Here is a 19967-nt window from a genome sequence, read left to right as displayed (position 1 = left end):
GTCATGCATCTTAGTAGCAAACTACATATTTTCACACCAATCTAGAAGATTTCAATGTATTTTATTATATTGTACTTAAAAATAACATATATATTGCATTTGAAATTTCACTGCTCATATGTGGCGCAAGATAAGACAGCACAATTGGCCTTGCTCTCTCTGTGTGGGTAGAATGGACCTCATTCTCCCCTCATTAGTCAGTGCAATGCTAGCCAGCATAGGCATCTGTTAGCTGAAGGAGCAGAATTAGCAGTTAGTGCTCTCCTCCAAGCATGTTGAGCTGTCCAATGACTTTGCATTAGCATCAGTTTAAAAAGATGCTGTGGCTGCAGCATGTGCTAGCCTGCAACCACCAAGCTTGATGGCATCAAGTGATTAGGAGCAGAACTGACTAGAACTTTATTTACTAACACCACTATCTGTTCATCACTGAACTTTTATTTTCTAGGCTATCTCAATCCTTTTAAACCCTGTGCCCCACGGGTATGCAGTTAGATGGGGCTTGCGCGATAAGCTGCAGTCTTCATTAATCAACCGTTAAATACAGGTGCATAGTGAGAACATGTGCTAAATCTGGCACATTTCTGATCTACAAAACACCACCATCACATTCACATTGATGCTTTTCTTATGTAGTATTATATAAATGCAGGATATAAATGCAGCTGATAAGTCTTTGGAATCTTAATAAGCCAATTTTATTGAACAAACGTCCATCGATTAGGTTCCGTTCATGATGCAATGCTTAGGATCCTCCAAGGAGTTTGACATCACTCCCATTCCATGTCTTTATGGTGGTAGTCGGCCAACTCTCTGTTAATTCAGTCAAAGGCTCTACAGATGGCTGCCTCTCTAACCTCAGCACTGCAAAGGGTCTCGCTCGTTTTAATTGAGTGATGCAGCGATCACACCTCGTTTAATTAGACACCGCTCTGGCCTTAGATAACTTAATTATGTTAAATGGAAGGGTCAGGCAGTTTTCTTATTGCATTTGACCTATTTCAGATTTCTTCCTTTCTTCACTCTTTCTTTCTCGTTCCTCTGCCTCCGCCCCCCTTTTCCACCCACCCCCCACCCGTCCTCATGTGTTCATCTGCTGAGAAAAATATTCATCAGTAAGCTCAAGATCAAAACAAGCGTACTAAAATATCAGGACGTACAGCTATGGACTATGTAAATTCCCACAGTCAGTGATGCAAATAATTTATACAATTTCTCTCAAGAGAGCAAGACAACTGCATTGGCCCAACGTTTCCATGGAAACCTACAGATGCCTCCGACTCCCACAAAGATCCTTCGGCCTCGCTATACCCTGACGCACACAGTCATTTTCTTTCATGCTCTCTCTCTCTCTCTCTCTCTCTCTCCCTCCCTCTCTCAAACCCTCAAACACACACACACACACACACACACACACACACACTCACACTCTTGTGTGTAAGCACACTGACTTAAGACATGCCATCACAGGATCTGCTGTCTCCATCGCTGCTGTTGCTGCTGTTTCTCTCTTGCCCACTCACACACTGCATGTCTCATCAGTCTCACTGCGCTGAAGGTGTGTGAGTGTGTGTGTGTGTGCGTGTGTGAGGTGGTCCGTGTAGGCCCACAGGGCTGGGAGTGTGCAGGAGCGACAGAGTCATCACTCGCTCACACGCTGACTCACTAACCCTCTCACCCTCAGCACCACCAGCCCCCTCTCCTCTTTCTTCTTTTCCTCTCCTCTTTTTCTTCTGCTCTCCCCTAATTCTCTTTCCCTTTCCTCTCCTCTTCCTTCCTTTCTTCTCTTCTCCTCTCCTTTCTTATCTAATTTCTTTTGCCTTTCTTTTCTATTCTTCCCTCCTTTTTTCAATCCTGCATCATTTGAATTATTGTGTAGCACTTTGGCGAACATGTTGATTTTATATCTGCATTATATTTGACTTGACTCCTCTGCTCTCATCTCCTCCCTTTGCTTCACCTCTGCTTTCCTCCCCTTTCTTCTCTTCTACTATCCTTTCCTCCTCTCTCCTTTCCTTTTTTCTTCTTCTTTCCTCCTCTATATGCTCCTTTGCCTCCTGTGCTTTATAAATACATTTGTTTTGACCCTAATTTCATCTCTTCTTCTCTTCATCTTCTTCGAATCTCTCCTCTTTTCATCTACTTTCCTTTCCTTTCTTTCTTTTCCTCTTCTATGCTCTTTTGCCTCAATTCTCTTTGCTCATTTTGCTTTTCAATTAGATTTTATTTTGTAAGTACTGTGTAACACATTCGTTTGACTTTCCTTTACTCTCCTTACTACTCCTCTCCTCTACATTCCTTTACCCCCTCTCTTCTCCTCTGCTTGCCTTTCTTCCCTTTTCTTTTGCTCTCCTTTTTTCTTTTTTCCTCTTCGTTTCTCTCCTTTGCCTTTTCCCCTCATCTCTTCTATTTGGCCTAAAATCTGCTTAACAAATACATTTGACTGAACTTTCCTCTCCTCTCTTCTTCTTCTTTGCCTTTCTCTCCTCTCATTTTCCTTCCATCTCTTCCTCTCCTCTTTTTTCCAATTTCGATTAAGTATATTTACTACCTACTGCTCTTCTCTTTGTTCTGTTGGATTTGGTGTGAATCACTGTGCAGCACTTTGGCTTGCGTGTTGATTTTACATCTGCTTTAGAAACGCATTTGACTTCTCTCCTTTCCTGTCCACTAACCTCCTCTCTTTATCCCTGTTTTATCTTTTCCTCATGTTCTTTTACTTTTCTTTGCTCTCTTCTCCTCTAACCATTTCCTCTCCACTGCCCTGCCCTGCTCTCTGCAGTGTTGCAGTAATGGACAGAGTGAAGGTTACTGGTGGTGCAGTGCTGACTGTAGATCATCGGGGTTGTGGATGTCACATGAATATGGATGAGAGGTCAGACCTCAAATCATAATATGTTTGCGTGCGTGAGGGTGCGCATGTGTGCGCGAGCCTGCAGGGTAATAGCCACTTGCAGAAAGCCGTTCCATCAGAGTCTATTGAGAGCGGTTCCATTTCCCATCAGTGGGCCACGGTTAAACAGCGCTGCCACTGTGCTGTGTGTGCAGGAGGCAGATGGCTGAAGATTATGCTGAGTTTTCATATTGATCTGTTTTCCTCAAACCTTTTCCAGGAGCGTGCTAGGGTCCCATTAGGTGATATATTGTTGGTAATGCACTAGTAGCAAGCTACCCCAGGTCTAGCCTGGTGCCGTACAACCCAATCTGCTCAGGCTGAAATCAGGGAGAGAGAGAGAGAGAGAGAGAGAGAGAGAGAGAGAGAGAGGGGAGCAGTATTACATAAATTGTCCAGCGCCTTATGTAATGTGTCTAAAGTAACCAACAAAGAACAGTGACACAAACACGCACACCATCGCACACCCAGCAAATCCCTCGAGCCATTACTCTCCCAAATATAATAATCATTCTAATAATCATTACTACTCATTATAATCATTACAGTAATCATTCACCACATTAAACGCTTCCACGCTGAACATCTAAAACGCAGCATATCTAACTGGTGTCAATCTAATATTAAAATCCAAGACCTGTCACTTACTCTGTGTGTTAACCTCTTACACTGCAGAGGCTGTAATACACAAACATAATAACTCTCGAATCTTATCTGTTCATTCGCCATGACAGCTTCAGTTAGGACTGAATTTAGGACAGCTGCTATTACAGGACAAGTTTCTAACTTCATAATCTTATCCCAACTCCAGATAAGAGGCAGCTGTGACAGGCAGCATATTTCAGTGTAACTATAACAACAATAATGATGTTACATTTAAAGGTGCAGTGAGTAAGATTTGGGGGGATCTATTAGCAGAATGGAATATATACAGCATACAAAACCATGTAGTCATGTTTAATCACCTCTGACTATGAATCGTGTTTTTGTTAGCTTAGAATGACACACTTCATATCCACATAGGAAGCAGGTCCTCTTCCATAAGAGGTCATCATGCTGTGCTACCATATTTCTACTGTTGTCCAGAACAAACAAACCAAATACTGGCTGTAGAGAGTGCCTTTCACTTTTTAATGTTTATGCAGCAGCTTGAATTTGGTGTTGCCGGTTGGAAGACACAGAAAAAAGAAGAATTAGTGGTTGCTGTCGGTGTTGGCTGACCATTTTGTGTTGCAAGAAGTAGGACAGCCCAAATTTTGACAGAGGATCATGCTTATTATTTAGCACAAGAAAAAGCAAGGAAGGGTTAACGCTTGTCATCAAAGAAGCAAAAACTTGAAGAAGCAAAACGAAATCGGGACAGGCGGCGGCAGAAAACCTGACAACCACCACAGGTTCTACTACATACTTACAAAGGGAGAGGTGAAGGAGGGGCATTCAGTTGCTTGTAATCTGCAACCTCACCACTAGATGTCTGTAAACCTTATACACTGCACCTTTAACTATATTGCAAAATGGTGGTTTCACTTATAAGATGTTTTCTAACTCTACATTTTAAAAATCCCAGACATTGCAGACACAATCTCCACCATCCCCTCTCAACATCTTTGTTTATGTAATGTTGATGAAAACTCGTGAAATTAAATGTTACAGTGATTATGGTTGATAATGAGGAGACACAGTTGAACAAGTGACTGTTTATTAAGAGGAATAATGTAATGTAGCTTGCAGGCCAGCTAAAGCTTTGGGAAATGGAAAATGAAACTGCAAAATGGCAAAACTGTTATAAACAGCACGGGGTACTGTTGACTTTGCCTGAGTAGAGATTTCCTAACGCAAGATAAGGTGCTATAAGTTATGTTTCATAAATGAGGATAAGATTAGTCAGATCTCAACTCAGGACAAAAGATAGGAAGTTTTGTGATATGGCCCCAAGCCTATTATGCAGTAATTCATTTCAAGACTTTTGAATTGATCTCTCCACACAACTCAAACAACGTTTGTCAAAATACATAAATTATTCACATCAGATATTACACTATTTGTTTAGAGTTGTTGGCCTGAGTTTAAAATACAACACTACTGAACTGGATTATGTTGTTTTAGCTAATCAAAACTGGACAGGTTGGAAACGACAACTACAAATTAGCCACTGTACCATCATGATACTGACTGATGTAGGTCCAAAAAAATCTATTTTGACTAGGGTTGCCACAAATTTTAATATTTTGATTTTGATATTGAAACCAAGTGCAGTTTTGCAATGCTTAATACCAATAGTAAACACTCTAGTCTGATCAAATGTTTACTGGACTGAACATACAAATTTTACATCTTAAGTTTTTAATTAAATCTGTTTTTTTTTGTTTTTTTAATTCAATCTCTTTATCAACAGAAATAATCCAGATAACATGGAGCTATCTTATCTGGGTAAATAACTGAAAGCAGTAAAAATATGTCAAGGCATTGAAATATCAAATTTGCCAAATATCAGTAATAAAAGTACTGAACTTTTGACACTTTGTGAAACTATAACCTCTGACAGTGTCACCTCCCAAATCCATACAGAACAAAATAAAATTTGAAATTAATATAAAATTTCATCAATGGAATTTTTGCTACAGTTATGAAAACCTTAACCTGGCAACAGTGAGAGTGTTTATATGCACTCAATAATCCAATCATTATCAGATTTCTGCAGTTATCCGATTATTCAAATGGTCGTGTAAACACCATACTCTGCTCTGGAAATCTGATAAACAGAGCTGGATTTTAGCTCAGTCGTCAGATTTCTCAGCGTATGCAGTGCATCACTTACTCCGATTTCTTTCAGATTTCTCAGTCTGCGCATGTGCAGAACAGTCTGCTGTACCGGAAATAAGCAAGCAGCGTCGCTGTGAGATGCAGCAAAGCACTTTTGTGGAGTGACACTGAAACGAACTACATACTCGACGAAATGAAGGATTTACATATTCTTCATCTTCGAGGTGATGTGTGTTCATATTTCCAGATAAACTGGTGCAATGTGTTTTTTAAAAAAAGCTGCGGTATGAAGTTGGAGTTACATTGAGCTTATTGGCTGGTTGCCAAGCAGAAATCTAATTACTGTCTGACTCATGTAAACCTAGAGTTTACCATTATCTGATTACTCAAGTGCATATAAACGTGTTGATCGGGTTACGGCCAAAATCAGATTTTCTGCAGTTATCGGATTATTCAGTGCATGCAAACAGACTCAGTAACTACAAAAGAAGTCAGTTGTAGACTACTGTGAAACTACTGTGGAGGGTATACAGTTACGAGAATGAGGAACGGAAGGTGTTTATGATGTTAATACACAGATATGTTCTATTGGAATCAAATTCACTGGGTCTAATAGGCAACACAACGGTGACATTGAGGACATTAAGGAATGCATGAACTTTTTCTCACCAATTTCCATTCCAGTGTCTGAACTCATAACCCATAAACCCATAACAAGTACCTATCTGATACTAGTGTTCTGTCAAGGCACTTGTTTTTTTGTTGAAGCACAGAAATGCCTTCATGTACAGTAAATTAGACACTACATTGCTTCATGTAAATTTCCAACTAGTACATAGTTAATGTTAATAACTGTGTCTCTCAGTAATTTAGATTCCGTGATAGCACAGAGTGTGTGGGTTCAAAATATCGGTTCAAAATATCTGTCAAAATCTAAACACTTGTCTGATGCCATTATCATATCATTGTGGTAACATACTAACGTTCTTGTTTGGACTGTGAACATTTTTCAGAATATTGCTCTAAAAGGTAAATAAAACTGCAAATAAATGACAATTTCATAATGATCATGACTAAGAAACAGTATGAAATGTGGATCGGTCACATCTGGTCAATATTCGATCCATTTATTAAAATAGTATATTAGACTGGTGCATCACGAGCTCTGTCAGTCCATTTGGTCTCCATGTCCATCAGCACACAACGAAAACTGCAGGAACAGACTCTGCTGCCTGGTTCACCGAGAACCCAAATTCAACATCAAAGGCACTGGTGTTAAAAAAAAAAAAATAACAGAAGTGTTGGGGAATGAGTCAGTGCGCTGCTCACTTCATTCTAATTACAGAGCCTGAACACCGACAGGGCCCTAATGCACAATCCAAGCACTGAAAAAACCAAGAAGGTCCAGATGTAATAAAGCTTTTTGCACGACGCTGCTTGGTGTGACTTCCTACCGGAATTCTGCCTGATCCTCATGTATGATCTCCCATCAGGTGGAGGGTACACCATGTACGAACAGCACTGGTCTTCAAACACTTTACCCACATCCAAAACCCTCTGAAGGTCATCTGACCTTGTGTGAAGCAATGCTGTTCTGTCTGTTGTGCCCTAATCTTTTATCTTTTTACCATTTTAGAACCTTAACCCCTCCCTTTATGTGCAAACACGCTGACTTAATACAGTGCATGTATAATGCGTTTAGTATTGAGGTACTGCACATGCACTCTCGATGCTTTTGAACAATCACAGCAAAGGCAGAAGTCCTGAGCTTTGCCTACGGTTGCAAAAATACTAGTATTGTGATTATATTCTTACATATTGAGACTGTAAGGCACCTGATTGGCTTGCATTGTTTTGGCCATTTTATTTATGTGTGATGGCTTACAAGCATTCTTTGATTCATTAAAATATAAATAGAAACACTGGTCAATTCTTACACCGCACAGTGAATAAAAATGTAAATAAAAATAAAAAATATTGTGATTAGTTAATGGCACGGTGGGTAGCGCTGTCGCCTCACAGCAAGGAGGGCCTGGGTTCGATTCCCCGGTCCTTTCTGTGTGGAGTTTGCATGTTCTCCCCATGTCTGCGTGGGTTTCCTCCAGGTTCTCCGCCCCCCCACAGTCCAAAGACATGCAGTTGGGCCAATTGGACATGTTACATTGCACTACACGCCCTAGGTGTGTGTGTGTTTGTGTATGTATGTCTGTGTGCCCTGTGATGGACTGGCGCCCTGTCCAGGGTGTATCCTGCCTTCCGCCTGATGACCGCTGGGATAGGCTCCAGCTCACCCCCACCCTGGCAACCCTAAGGGAGAAGCGGCATAGAAAATGTGTGTGTGTGATTGGTTAAAGGGCTTATTTGCATACAGTAACTTTCTGCAACTCATCGTACTTCACTGACGTCATGCAGTGGTCATTCTAGAAGTTCAGTCTGCAGCACAGTGGCAGTTTGTTAAAAGATAATGAAGCCATAACTGATCCAGCAAAGGCAGTAAAATGTTTTTTTTTCTCAGAACACTTACTTTAAAACTCATTGTTAAAACATACTAACCAGTACATTTCAGATTTGTAATATATTTTATTTGATTTGTTGTTGTAGTGATAAAAAATTCAAGCTGAGAATTCCCACAGTGTTATTTTTCATGTCCCAAAACACATACTAGCACCCTAAATAGTATGCAATAATCATGACTATACCTTTGGAAGTGCACTCATTAGTGTAATAGGTGAAGTACAGAGGAGTGTGGTTTGGGACGCAGCATTAGATCAGCCAGTGAGTCCAACAGTCCTGCAGCTCCAGCTCTAATATAAATATCAGTATTCCAATATTGGCCAATATTGGGATAATTATAAACAATATTTGTATTAACAATAAATTATGAATTAATCAATAAATTATTAATGTTAATTATTAACAATACACTGTGCAGCTCTAGTAGGAAAATAAAAATTCTCATAATTTCATATAAAAATGATGCAAAAAGTCCCATTCTAGCTTTGCCACAACTAAGCTTGGACAATAGCGTAAATGTAGATAAATTATTATCATCTGCAGAATTATCTCAATAAATGACAATCATATTTTAAATACAGTTACAAAGTAACACATGTGGGCATTACAGAGTTTTATCCTATAGCCTCCAGTTTCCCAGATGGAAATATAATCACTCTGTCATCATCATCTGGTCAAGCTTCTAATTACTTAATAAACTGTGACACACCAATTTGACAATATTGGGGTTTCCAGCTAAATGAACGTGATGGACCGCTGGATGCTGTCTGTGCAGACATCAGATTATTAATAAGGGTGGGAACACTACCAGTTTGGAAGCACATCTCAGGATACATCATCTCATCAGCTCAGTATGCTAAGATAAGTCTGGTCTGTCGTGGAGGAGAGGGTCTGCTACAACCTCTGCTACAACCTTTAAACACCTCACTGTCACTGCTGGACTGAGAATAGTCCACCAACCAAAAATATCCAGCCAACAGCGTCCTGTGGGCAGCGTCCTGTGACCCACTGATGAAGGACTAGAGGATGACCAACACAAACTGTGCAGCAGCAGATGAGCTATCGTCTCTGACTTTACATCTACAAGGTGGATTGACAAGGTAGAGTGGACAGTGAGTGGACACAGTGTTAAAAAACTCCAGCAGCACTGCTGTGTCTGAGCCACTCAGATCAGCGCAACACACACTAACACACCACCACCACGTCAGTGTTACTGCAGTGCCGAGAATGATCTACTAGCAAAGTATGCAGAGAAACAGATGGACTACAGTCTGTAACTGTAGAACTACAAAGTGCACCTAGTATAGTAAGTTATATGGTCAGTGTATAGTTATATGCTTACTGTAAACATTTTATGATTTTTCCCAGGGGTGTTCAAAGTGTGCATGTGTGTAGATAAGGTTTTGGTGATGTTCTGTTTGTACAGCTTATAATGAAGTGCAATCTTAGCTAGTGTATTGTGTTCTCACCACAAATTAAAATGCTTGTACAAAGAGAACAGTTAAATAAAGGCAGGAGAAATAAAACGAAAGAACAATAATTTGCATAATATATGCACTTATTTAAACCATCACAATGTTCAAAAATATCAAATATTGGCCCAATACCATCCATAAGAGTGGTGTGACTATGCTCTTAAAAAATGGCTCTTCAAGGGTTCTTTAGTAAAGGGAATTGTCCTATATAGAGCCATTTCATGCTTAAAGTGTTCAGCACATCGGGGGAATAGTTCTTTAGACTGATGGAGAATGTGATATATATGCTTCTATATAGTTCTAAAATGAGCTATTGTTATGATGTTAAGTAAAAATAGCAGAACCCTTTTTGTGCTATACCAAGGGCCTATATAGAACCATATTGCTGCTGTTGGAAGAATTTTTCCGTTTTTGTCATAATGTGAAAATGCCTATTGGCATTTGGAAAACATCTGGTTCCATTGACTTCCAATAAAAGTAGAGTACATTTTTTCCTTCTCCTGCAAAGTTACTATTTTGGAGATACAAGGTTTTGTTCCGACAACAGCAATATACAACACATTCTCCATTAACCTGAACATCCATTTCACCACGCAAAGAATCAAGAAGCATGAAATGATTCGATATAGAACTTATGGGTCTATACAGAACCATTCCCTTTATAAAAAGAACCCTTGAAGAAGCATCTTTTTTAGGAGTGTACATAAAGACTAAAAGAGGGCATAGTAAATATCCACACAGCGCATTTCAGTGACGGCACGCTTGCAACTCTGCTGGTGTCGTTTGAAAGGCCCAGTTGTCACAGTGCCAAAAATGAACCTGCCAGAATCCAACGATTCCTGATTAAGGCCTTAATTACTGCCACACTCGGAATGGCAAATCAAAATACACACGCACAAACTCAAAGCCGTTCTCAGGGGAGCAGCGAGACCCAGGAAAAGCTTTAAATAGTCCTGCGGACAAGGCAAGATTTCAGGGAGCTTTCTTCTCGTCCCACAAACGGAATCTAAGCAGACATTAGGTATCTCAAGGAATTAGATTGGTGACAGTAACTTACTGTCAGCCTGAGTTTCCTTCAGGATGAAAAATTCTCCTGCTGTGAAGCAGCTTCCTGATGTTCTGTTTCCAAAAATGGAACAAAGAGAAATGATACAGAGGGAATGGAAGAAAAAAAAAAAACACAGCCCAGTTCATTCCTATGCAGCTTTGATGCGCGGGGTCAGACATCTCTGGAGTTATTTCTGCAGGATGACAAATGCGTGTGGCTCTCAAAATGCGTGATAGCTGGATCCTTCATCTAATTGTCAGTTTGTAGTTTTGCTAATGCAGAAAATAAACTCAATTTCCCACGAGCAGCCTGCTCGGCGAGGCTGTCGGTGACAGGGGTTAGATCCGGCGCCGAGGCCCGCGGGCCCCTCCGCTGACAGAGAGCCTTACGGAGGGGAGCAGCTTCGAGCGAGCTGTAATGAAGGCGCTGTCATGCAACGGGACAGAACCAAGGTGATTTTGAGGATTTTGACTGAGCAGGACACGAGCAGACACGCTCTCACAGGAGCTCAGAGCCAGACGAGAGATGAGAGACAACAAGCTACTGGCAGCAAAGAGCCTCCAGCTGCAGTCACTCGCGATGTCTGAGAAACGTTCCCTTACAATTGCGTAAGATATTTTCTGATTTATGTTTGCGCTGCTGCTCACAGTTAACGTTTGCTCTGGACTTTTTCAAACTTCCAGCCTTTTACCACTAATGGACTGTAATGAACATGCTCTAAGTACAAGCGACACAAAGTAATGACCATTTCAGACAATCCAATATAAATACAAATGAAAATATATTCGAATCCCAACATGCATTTTTATATTACGCGCACAGTGATGTGGTTACATAATCACAATATTAGTTTAATACATTTACAATGCATTAACAGTGGGCAAGTATAGTAAACATTCATAAGAAGAAAATCTTTCACTGTCATCCTAAGAAAGCCTCATTATTTTTTCCCCAATTTATTTTTTACACCATTTGAAAATGCCATGGCTGCTGCTGACCTTTATGCTGTGTGTACATTTAATGACTAATGGAATAAACAGAAATTTTAACAGAAATTTAGAAAAGCTAACTTTTACATTAACAGATGTGAACCTCTTACACTCTAGTCATATTATTCAGTTACAATCCTTACAAGTAAAATCCACCTATTTTTTTCAAAACCTCTGCATTGCAACACCTTTTAGATGTAAGTCATTCGGAGTGGTTTGACGTCAAATGTGCCGTTCTACTGAGTCAGAATAGTTCACAGCATTGGTGATGGTCACCAGACATCAGAAGAATTTAATACTTCTAAAAGATCCCACACAGAACGCTATTACAGAAAAGGGTTGTCATCATTTCACAACAGTTTTGAGATGAGGATTTAACCTGCAGTGTATTTTGAAAATAAATGCAGGGTGTTTGTTCTCTAACCAGCCAGGTTTCTCTAAAGCTAAGTATTTCAAATCAAATCATTCTGAATTTCTTTGTTTACATCTCAATGTTAAGAGTAATACAGAAATTTTGCAGAAAAAAAATAATTTGGAATTCTCTTTTAAGACTTTTTATACTACAACCGTTATTATACCAGCATATAATATGCCTGTTTATGAAAATGAGAAACTAAACTGTGGGTGAACATATGAACCTTCAGGCTCAGTTTCAAGGACATGGATGAAGCCTAGTCCAGGACTGTAATGTCAATGTTATCAATGAAAATCTTCTAATTTAAAATTAAGATTAATCTGGGTCTGGGAAACCAGCAGATGTCAAAGTGTTTAAGTTAACCCTCCAATTATCTTTGGGGTCAATTTGACACCAGTCAATGTTCAACATCTCTAAATAAATGATCGACTTTTTTTTGCTTCTTATTATCCATTTTTCAGAATTTACTGGGGACAACTAGGTAACATAAAATGAACATGACGATGTGTTTTCAATGTCATGTAAACATTTTGTACGCATCAGTGTTCACTGAGGTCAGTTTGACCCCAGGCTGTTTTATCTGTATAAAAATAGGAAATATCACCTATTTGTTTTGGTTGTTTTGGATAATATTGAGGTGACTACAACAAGCAATTTTATAATCTCAAAAAACTTCCCTCTGCCGTAGGGCCCTAACCCAACATTACCAAACCTGTAGTAGTGCGAGAACCACTGATAGCCAACACAACATGGGGGAGAGGAAAGCATAATTCCCACCAGAACTTCGATGCTTCCCAAAGGTGTAAATTGCTGGGGTCCAATTTACCCCAGGTAAAAAAGATCTTAGTAAATTTAAAGATTAAAGGAGGATTAAGAACATGAGATGCCCAATCATATCAGAATCATATCGGCATCGGCACTGGACAGATGCTGAGACTTGACCAATAATTCAAATCAATATCTGATGATTTATTTATTGTTCTCCAGTAAAATATAACTAAATATCATTTTAGGACACAGCTGACCCTCTGCAAATAAACATTTCTCCGTAATGCTAATCCTGTTGATGGTCTTTAAAAACGTTTATGTAACGGCATCTGAAGATGAGTACATGGAAAATATCAGATATCAGCGTAATTCCAGAATTCTCATAATGGTGCATCCCTATTAAAATGGCTTTTTCCCGTCTGTTATAAAGGTACAATTTTGTCGTAAGGTTTTCTTATGACAGCAACAATTACTACACTGAATCTACCCCATACTAATCATGGAACTACATAGTTAGTAATGCCACTTGAAAGATCTGTGACGAGTGTGTTTAATCTGTCTAAATATTCCAGTGCAGCAAACTAGAAAAATAACCCCTCTCCCTCACTGCCGTGCACTAATCCCGGTGCTGTGAGAGAGACGTTACTCTGCGCCTGGTGAGTGGACTCCACCTCAGCTCTCCCTCGCTCTCCCTACTTTCTCCCACTGGCCACTTTATTAGCCCCACTCCTCTCCTCTCCTCATTCCTCTCTCTTTGTTTCTCCAATTATACTCTACTTACAGCTCTACCCTCCACTTACTCCTTCCTCCCAGCCACTCTCACTGCAGTGGCCTGCATCCCCTTACAGCAGCCGCTGCCGTTCGAGCAGAGCCATGGACTGCATTGGCGCAGGAGTCTAGGGGGAGTAACATAAGCGCCTCGTCTCTGAAAAAGTCAAAGGAAAAGCTTCGGCCAGGCCCGTGGAAGAAAGAGCCGAACATCTGCATAATGCTGCCTAGCTGTGTCTATCTCTTTGGCTGTCTCATGAATAAATGTAGCGGACAGAGAAGTGCCACATAAAGCTGCTGCTGTTTTGATCTGATTTAATATAAATGAGAGTGAGCCACACCCTGCACTGCCGCTTCACTCAACACAAACATCACTTAAAAGCTGTTATTCTGTTATTCAGAAAGCAGTATGTGACTCTCCCTGATAAAGATTCGAGCCGATTTTTTTGTCCATAGCCACGTTTTAATAAAGGCTTTTCAACTCAATGACGGGTAGTTTTATGGAGCAATGCCATAGTAGAAGCTCTTTGATTCCCAAAAGAACCTCTCAATGTATGGTTCTTGGAGGAACCAGGGTGTACAAACGATAAAGAATGTTCTGAAACCTTATAAAACCTTCCACATAATGTAAAAGTTCCACACCAGGGAAGGTTACACCTAGAGCTGTACGTCCAAGGCAAGAGCAATATGTTTATGGCACTGACCACATTAATATCAAAAATGAAAACGTCATTCAGTACCAAATGTCCATCCGCAATCCATAAACATGCTTGTTGAAATTTAGATTGCTAACTGACTGTCTAAATTACATTCTGGACGCTGGTTATTACCATCTGCATTTCTTGATTAGTCCACTGTGGTCAGTAACCCATATCAAGCGCTTCACACTCATTTCTCGTTTAGGCCACAACCACTATCAGCCTGCAATTTGAAAGAAGGCACTGGAAAAGGTCGACTGACATTCAGGTCAAGCCAAGGTAACAGTCCATTAAGAGCACAAACTTTTGAAAGCCAAAAGTTATAAGGTGGACCAATTTGAGTTTCATCCAAACAATTACAAAATATTTTATACATATATCTACAATGTTACAGTACAATTCATTCTCCAGCAGTTCAACTCTACCCATAAAGGGGCAAGTATACACACCGTCGGTCATTTCTATTGCAGCGTTTTTGATCTTTAATATATTATTAACCATACTGACCATATGTTGTACCACTATTGCAACAGATTACTATTTTTCATAGTCCATATCAACCGCAAGTCATGAATCATACATGACATTGCAACAGTCATGGTCATCCAGTGTGAAGCATTCATTATGACCGACTCTTAAATTGGCAGGTCACATCCAGTGAGGCAAGTAGAGATTGACAGATGTAAAAAATTTGCACTGGCTATTAAGCCATTGAATAAAGCGGACAAAATTAAGAATTGGTGGCCATAATAATAGAAGCATATATACATTGTATTTACCATCGCTTTAAAACAAACAAAAAATATGAAAAACTTTACATTAACAAGAAGATTGCTGCTGTCGTGACTGTCATGATGAACCCCATCACTCTGGTCCACTCTGATATCATCTGATCTAGGTAATTTCATTAAGTATAGTTTAGCTACTTCACTGATGGCCTCTCAGTGTGACCCCAGCTTCTTTAACACCTAATGTCATTTAGAACCTTATTTTATAGCGTGATAAACTTCAGCCAATGAAACAGCATCTGACAGCAGGTGGAACTGTTCGGCAGTGAGGACCACCACGGGCACCACACTTATCACATTTGGTTACAGTTAACAAGTTCCTATTAGGTCTGATTTGATGCAATTAGTTCCATGTGCAGGCAAACAGCACTTTTAGTGGCCAAAATGTGAAATGTTGTGGCCAGAGCACCATCGTAAGTCTGCAACAGTCTCCTTTGGTGCAGAATTCCATGCCAAAGTTTGCAAACTTCAGAAACAGCTTTGTTCAGACACCACCTTGGTCCCTTTTAACCATCTCTGTATCAAAAGTAGTCAAACTAGGGCAACCTGGACAAAGAACTGGGGCACCCACTCTTTTCCCTAAGCACTTTTTGTGGAGTTTGGGTTCATGTAATGCTACAGTGTGCTGAAATGCTGACGCCGGTCTCACCAATGACTAGTATGAGTGGTGCAGCTATAACCCAGGACATGAAATCATACCCGTGCGAAATCAGAAGCGCAGGCTCTGGCTAAGGTCTTTAGTAAAACTCTCTGAAACGCCACCATATCTCAAGTGAGCCACCCCTTCAAGAGCCCTAATGAGCTGCCTGGTTTCTCTTAAGGGAAGCCCATCATGTGTTGCTGAACATGCCGCATGTCAAATTCAGTCACAGCTTTTAAAGACAGATGCCTGAAACGTGTGGTCCCACGTCGGCCCGTCGACCCCCTCAACACCTCTAAAATGAAACAAACCAATAGTAGCAGGGGTCCTGCATTGACGAGTCCCACCAAATGACCAATCAGAGAAGAGCATCGACTTATGGGCTCAATATACGGTCATGAGCCTGGGCACTGGCTCGACCACAACACCCCCCCCCCCCCACCCACCCTCTCTTCCTCCCACCCCCCACCGTCCTCTGTCCCACACCCAGCGCGCGGGCACTCACACACACACCTTGCAGTGATGGAAGTGGGGGGGGGGGGGGGGGGGCTGGAAAAAAAAAAAGCACCAAAAAAAGCCCTCCTCATAAATGAAATCAGAGCAGCTCGCGCGCTCCGGACAGTGGAGTTTTTACGCAGCCCTCTGTCGTCACTCATCCAACGTCAGGCTTTTGTCTCCACGCTTTTTTCGACAATAAAAAAAAGAAAAAAACCGGAACGACCTTTGCTGGTCACCTTCAGAGGGCGATCGCTCTGCTCTGCACACCGAAAAAACCCGGTGGACACAGCGGGCAGTGGCGCAGAACTGGTCGTGAGACGCTTTAATAAATATTAAATATAAATAAATAAAATAAATACATTTTTTTTTAAAAGCTGGTGGATGAGTGTGATGGCGATGGGGTTTGAAAGAGAAAGTGCCCCCCTCCCCTCACTCCACGCCCCCCACCACCACCATCTGCAAGGTTACCGGGATGCTGCTCTGCAGAAAAAAGGGCCGTCCAGTGCCACACACACACACACACACACACGGGCTACAGGCTGCTAACGCACAGTCATGCTTTAGAAACACAAGCACCTTCGCCTCCAGTCGCTCAGACAGGCAGGAGCACTGCAGTGGAGAGAGCGGCTGGGTTTAAAGCAGCTCAAACGAGCACATGAGCAGACAGACGACAGCTACCCAGCTAAAGTGCGCCGACTGAGCTGACTGAGCTGAGGTGATGTGCTCCGCTCGTGCGGGAAACGATGCGCGCGAGCCCGTTCGATCGTCGAGCCAATTCGTTGTAATGTTAATGATGGTGAGCGCTGGTCAGCAGCACTGAGACCTCCGCTTAAAATACGCCGGGCGAAACGCTCTCACGGCTCGTCCTGGGCTTCATAAACACCGTGCCCGCTTATGTCTGATGCATCACGTTTCGACAGTGAGCGGTGTGCCTTTTGCGCGCCGGGGGCTTCAATGCAGTAGTTTTTTTTCGGGGAGCCGGGCAGCGATCTGTAATCCCAGGACACATTTTACAGTACAGAAGAAGAGCTATTGCTGAAACGTCCCTGTCAGGGTCAGCGGAGCCTATAAACAGATGGCGTAAGATCATAAAAAAGGTAATGAATGCAGCACATTCAGTTTTTTTACTGCTGTGCATCTCAATGGCAGACTCACTCACCAGGCCATGCTCCAAGGACATCGACGCAGCGTTGCTGGAGGTGGTGGTGGTGTTGGAGGAGAAGAAGAAGGAGGAGGAGGGGAGGGGGGGTAATAAACAGGGGGCAATTCCTGGATTCTGCCTCAGGAGGAACGAAGAGAAAAAGGACTCGACGTGCGACCTCGATCACCTGCTCTCCGTCGCCATGTGCTCCTCGGCCAGCGGTGCTGCGGCGCTGAGTGCGAGGGGTGGAGGCGGCTGGAGTCCTACAGCAGCGCCGCGGCGGCTGCTGCAGCCTGCTGGGGCTCAGGCTCCTCGGCGCGGGGAGAAAGGGGAGATGAAGGCATCGCGTGAGGACGAGTGTGGTGGATGAAGCGGGAGGGGAGGAGGGGAGGGGGGGTTCGGGAGGAGGATGAAGAAGAAGAAGAAGAAGAAAGAAAAAAGAAAGAAAGGCAAAGAGGGGGGTAGGTGGCGGAGAAATAATTCGTAATTTCCTGGAGGTGGAAATCAAAGTTGGGCTTTTCGATGCGATGTGATGAGAGAGCCCCCCTCGCTCAGACGCAGCGTGCGCGCGGGCTGCCGTGCGCGCGAGAGAGCACGAGAAGGAGGGAGGGGGGGGCGAGCGCACGCTCTCTCTCTCTCTCTCTCTCTCTCTCGCTCGCTCTCTCTCCCGCACGCTCTATAGCCCCGCCTCTGCTTCTTATAAGCCCATCCCACTCCGTTTCTAACTCCCCATCACGTCAACGCCCCCCCCCAACCTCAAATCCCCCCCCCCCCCCCCAGTTTAAGGGAGGAGAACGGATTGGTAGCGTTTTATTTACTTCACTGCAGTGTCCCCCAGCTCCTCATACACTCCACAGTTTGTTTTTTTTTTTCTCCTTTAAGGCGCCTGTTTGAGAAGAAGGACTCGAACTGCAGGGAAATCATGAAGCTGGACTGCATTATTGAAAACAGGCAGTGACTGGAAAACTGCTTTTCAGATGCGCAAGAAACTGGCTTGTAAAGTGTGGAATATACACCATATTTCCAAAAGTATTCATTCACCCATCCAAATCATTGAATTCAGGTGTTCCAATCACTTCCATGGCGACAGGTGTGTAAAACCAAGTTCCTAGGCCTGCAGACTTCTTCTACAGACATTAGTGAAAGAATGGGTCTTTCTCAGGAGCTCAGTGAATTCCAGCATGGTACCGTGATAGGATGCCACTTGTGCAATTTGTGAAATTTCCTAACTACTAAATATTCCACAGTCAACTATCAGTGGTATTATAACACAGTGGAAGCGATTGGGAACGATAGCAACTCAGCCACGAAGTGGTAGGCCACGAAAAATGACAGAGCGGGGTCAGCGGATGCTGAGGCGTATAGTTTGCAGAGGTCACCAACTTTCTGCAGAGTCAATCTCTACAGACCTCCAAACGTCATGTGGCCTTCAGATTAGCTCAAGAACAGCGTAGAGAGCTTCACGGAATGAGCTTCCAAGCACATCCAAGCCTTACATCACCAAGCACAATGCAAAGCGTCAAATGCAGTGGTGTAAAGCACCGCCACTGGACTCTAGAGCAGTAGAGATGTGTTCTCTGGAGTGATGAATCACGCTTCTCCGTCTGGTAATCTGATGGATGACGCCTGGAGGACGGTACTTGTCTGACTGCTTTTATGCCAAGTGTAAAGTTTGGTGGAGGGGGGATTATGGCGTGGGGTTGTTTTTCAGGAGTTCGGCTCGGCCCCGTAATTCCAATGAAAAGAATTCTTAATGCTTCAGCATAGCAAGAGATTTTGGACAATTTCATGCTCCCAACTTTGTGGGAACAGTTTGGGGACGGCCCCTTCCTGTTGCAACATGACTGAGCACCAGTGCACAAAGCAAGGTCCATAAAGACATGGATGAGCGAGTTTGGTGTGCAAGAACTTGACTGGCCTGAGTCCTGAGTTCAACCCAATAGAACACATTTGGGATGAATCAGAGCAGAGATTGTGACCCATGCCTTCTTGTCCAACATCAGTGTCTGACCTCACATATGCACTTCTGAAAGAATGGTCAAAAATTCCCATAAACACACTCCTAAACCTTGTGGAAAGCCTTCCCAGAAGAGTTGAAGCTGTTATAGCTGGCAAGGGTGGGCTGACACCATATTAAACCTTGTGGATTAAGAATGAGATGTCACTCTAATTCATATGTGTATGAAGGCAGACGAGTAAATACTTTTGGCAATATAGTGTGTGTTACACATATATGTTTTTATATGTTGATATATGACTGAAATGTATGTTCCACATTTAAAAATGGCCAATTTCAAATAATACAACTCATATGTCCATATGTGACTAATGTAAGTTGGATGCACAGGAAATCCATATATGCTAATATATGTCATATATTTGAAATACATATATTGCCATGAATATATAATATTTCAAAACTATAACTTATATTTGATATATATACACAGCCCTCCAGAATCAGTGATACACTACTGACAAGTTGGACACAAGTGTATCATTGCCTTTTTCCATCTTGTATACCAAAGGTACTAATGTTTCCAGAGGGTGCTGTATTACTAATACTGTT

At 42.1% G+C, this 19967-nt stretch overlaps 1 protein-coding gene across 7 annotated transcripts in view; it reads right to left on the bottom strand.

Annotated features, from left to right (window-relative positions):
• atp2b3b (ATPase plasma membrane Ca2+ transporting 3b) overlaps positions 1–17987 on the bottom strand; it is an 86064-nt gene extending 68077 nt beyond the window's left edge. For 4 of the 7 annotated variants that reach the window (XM_017712723.2, XM_037541521.1, XM_037541524.1 and 1 more), the window contains exon 1: positions 17417–17987. The gene's annotated coding sequence lies outside the window, so the exon portion shown is untranslated. The remainder of the gene's footprint in view (positions 1–17416) is intronic. The other 3 variants (XM_037541522.1, XM_037541523.1, XM_037541526.1) reach the window with 1 other exon arrangement.
• Between the last annotated feature and the right edge of the window lie 1980 nt (positions 17988–19967).

The sequence above is a fragment of the Pygocentrus nattereri genome, chromosome 9, assembly GCF_015220715.1.
Source record: "Pygocentrus nattereri isolate fPygNat1 chromosome 9, fPygNat1.pri, whole genome shotgun sequence".
Lineage (NCBI taxonomy): Eukaryota > Metazoa > Chordata > Actinopteri > Characiformes > Serrasalmidae > Pygocentrus > Pygocentrus nattereri.
This window is presented reverse-complemented; position numbering and strand designations above follow the sequence as displayed.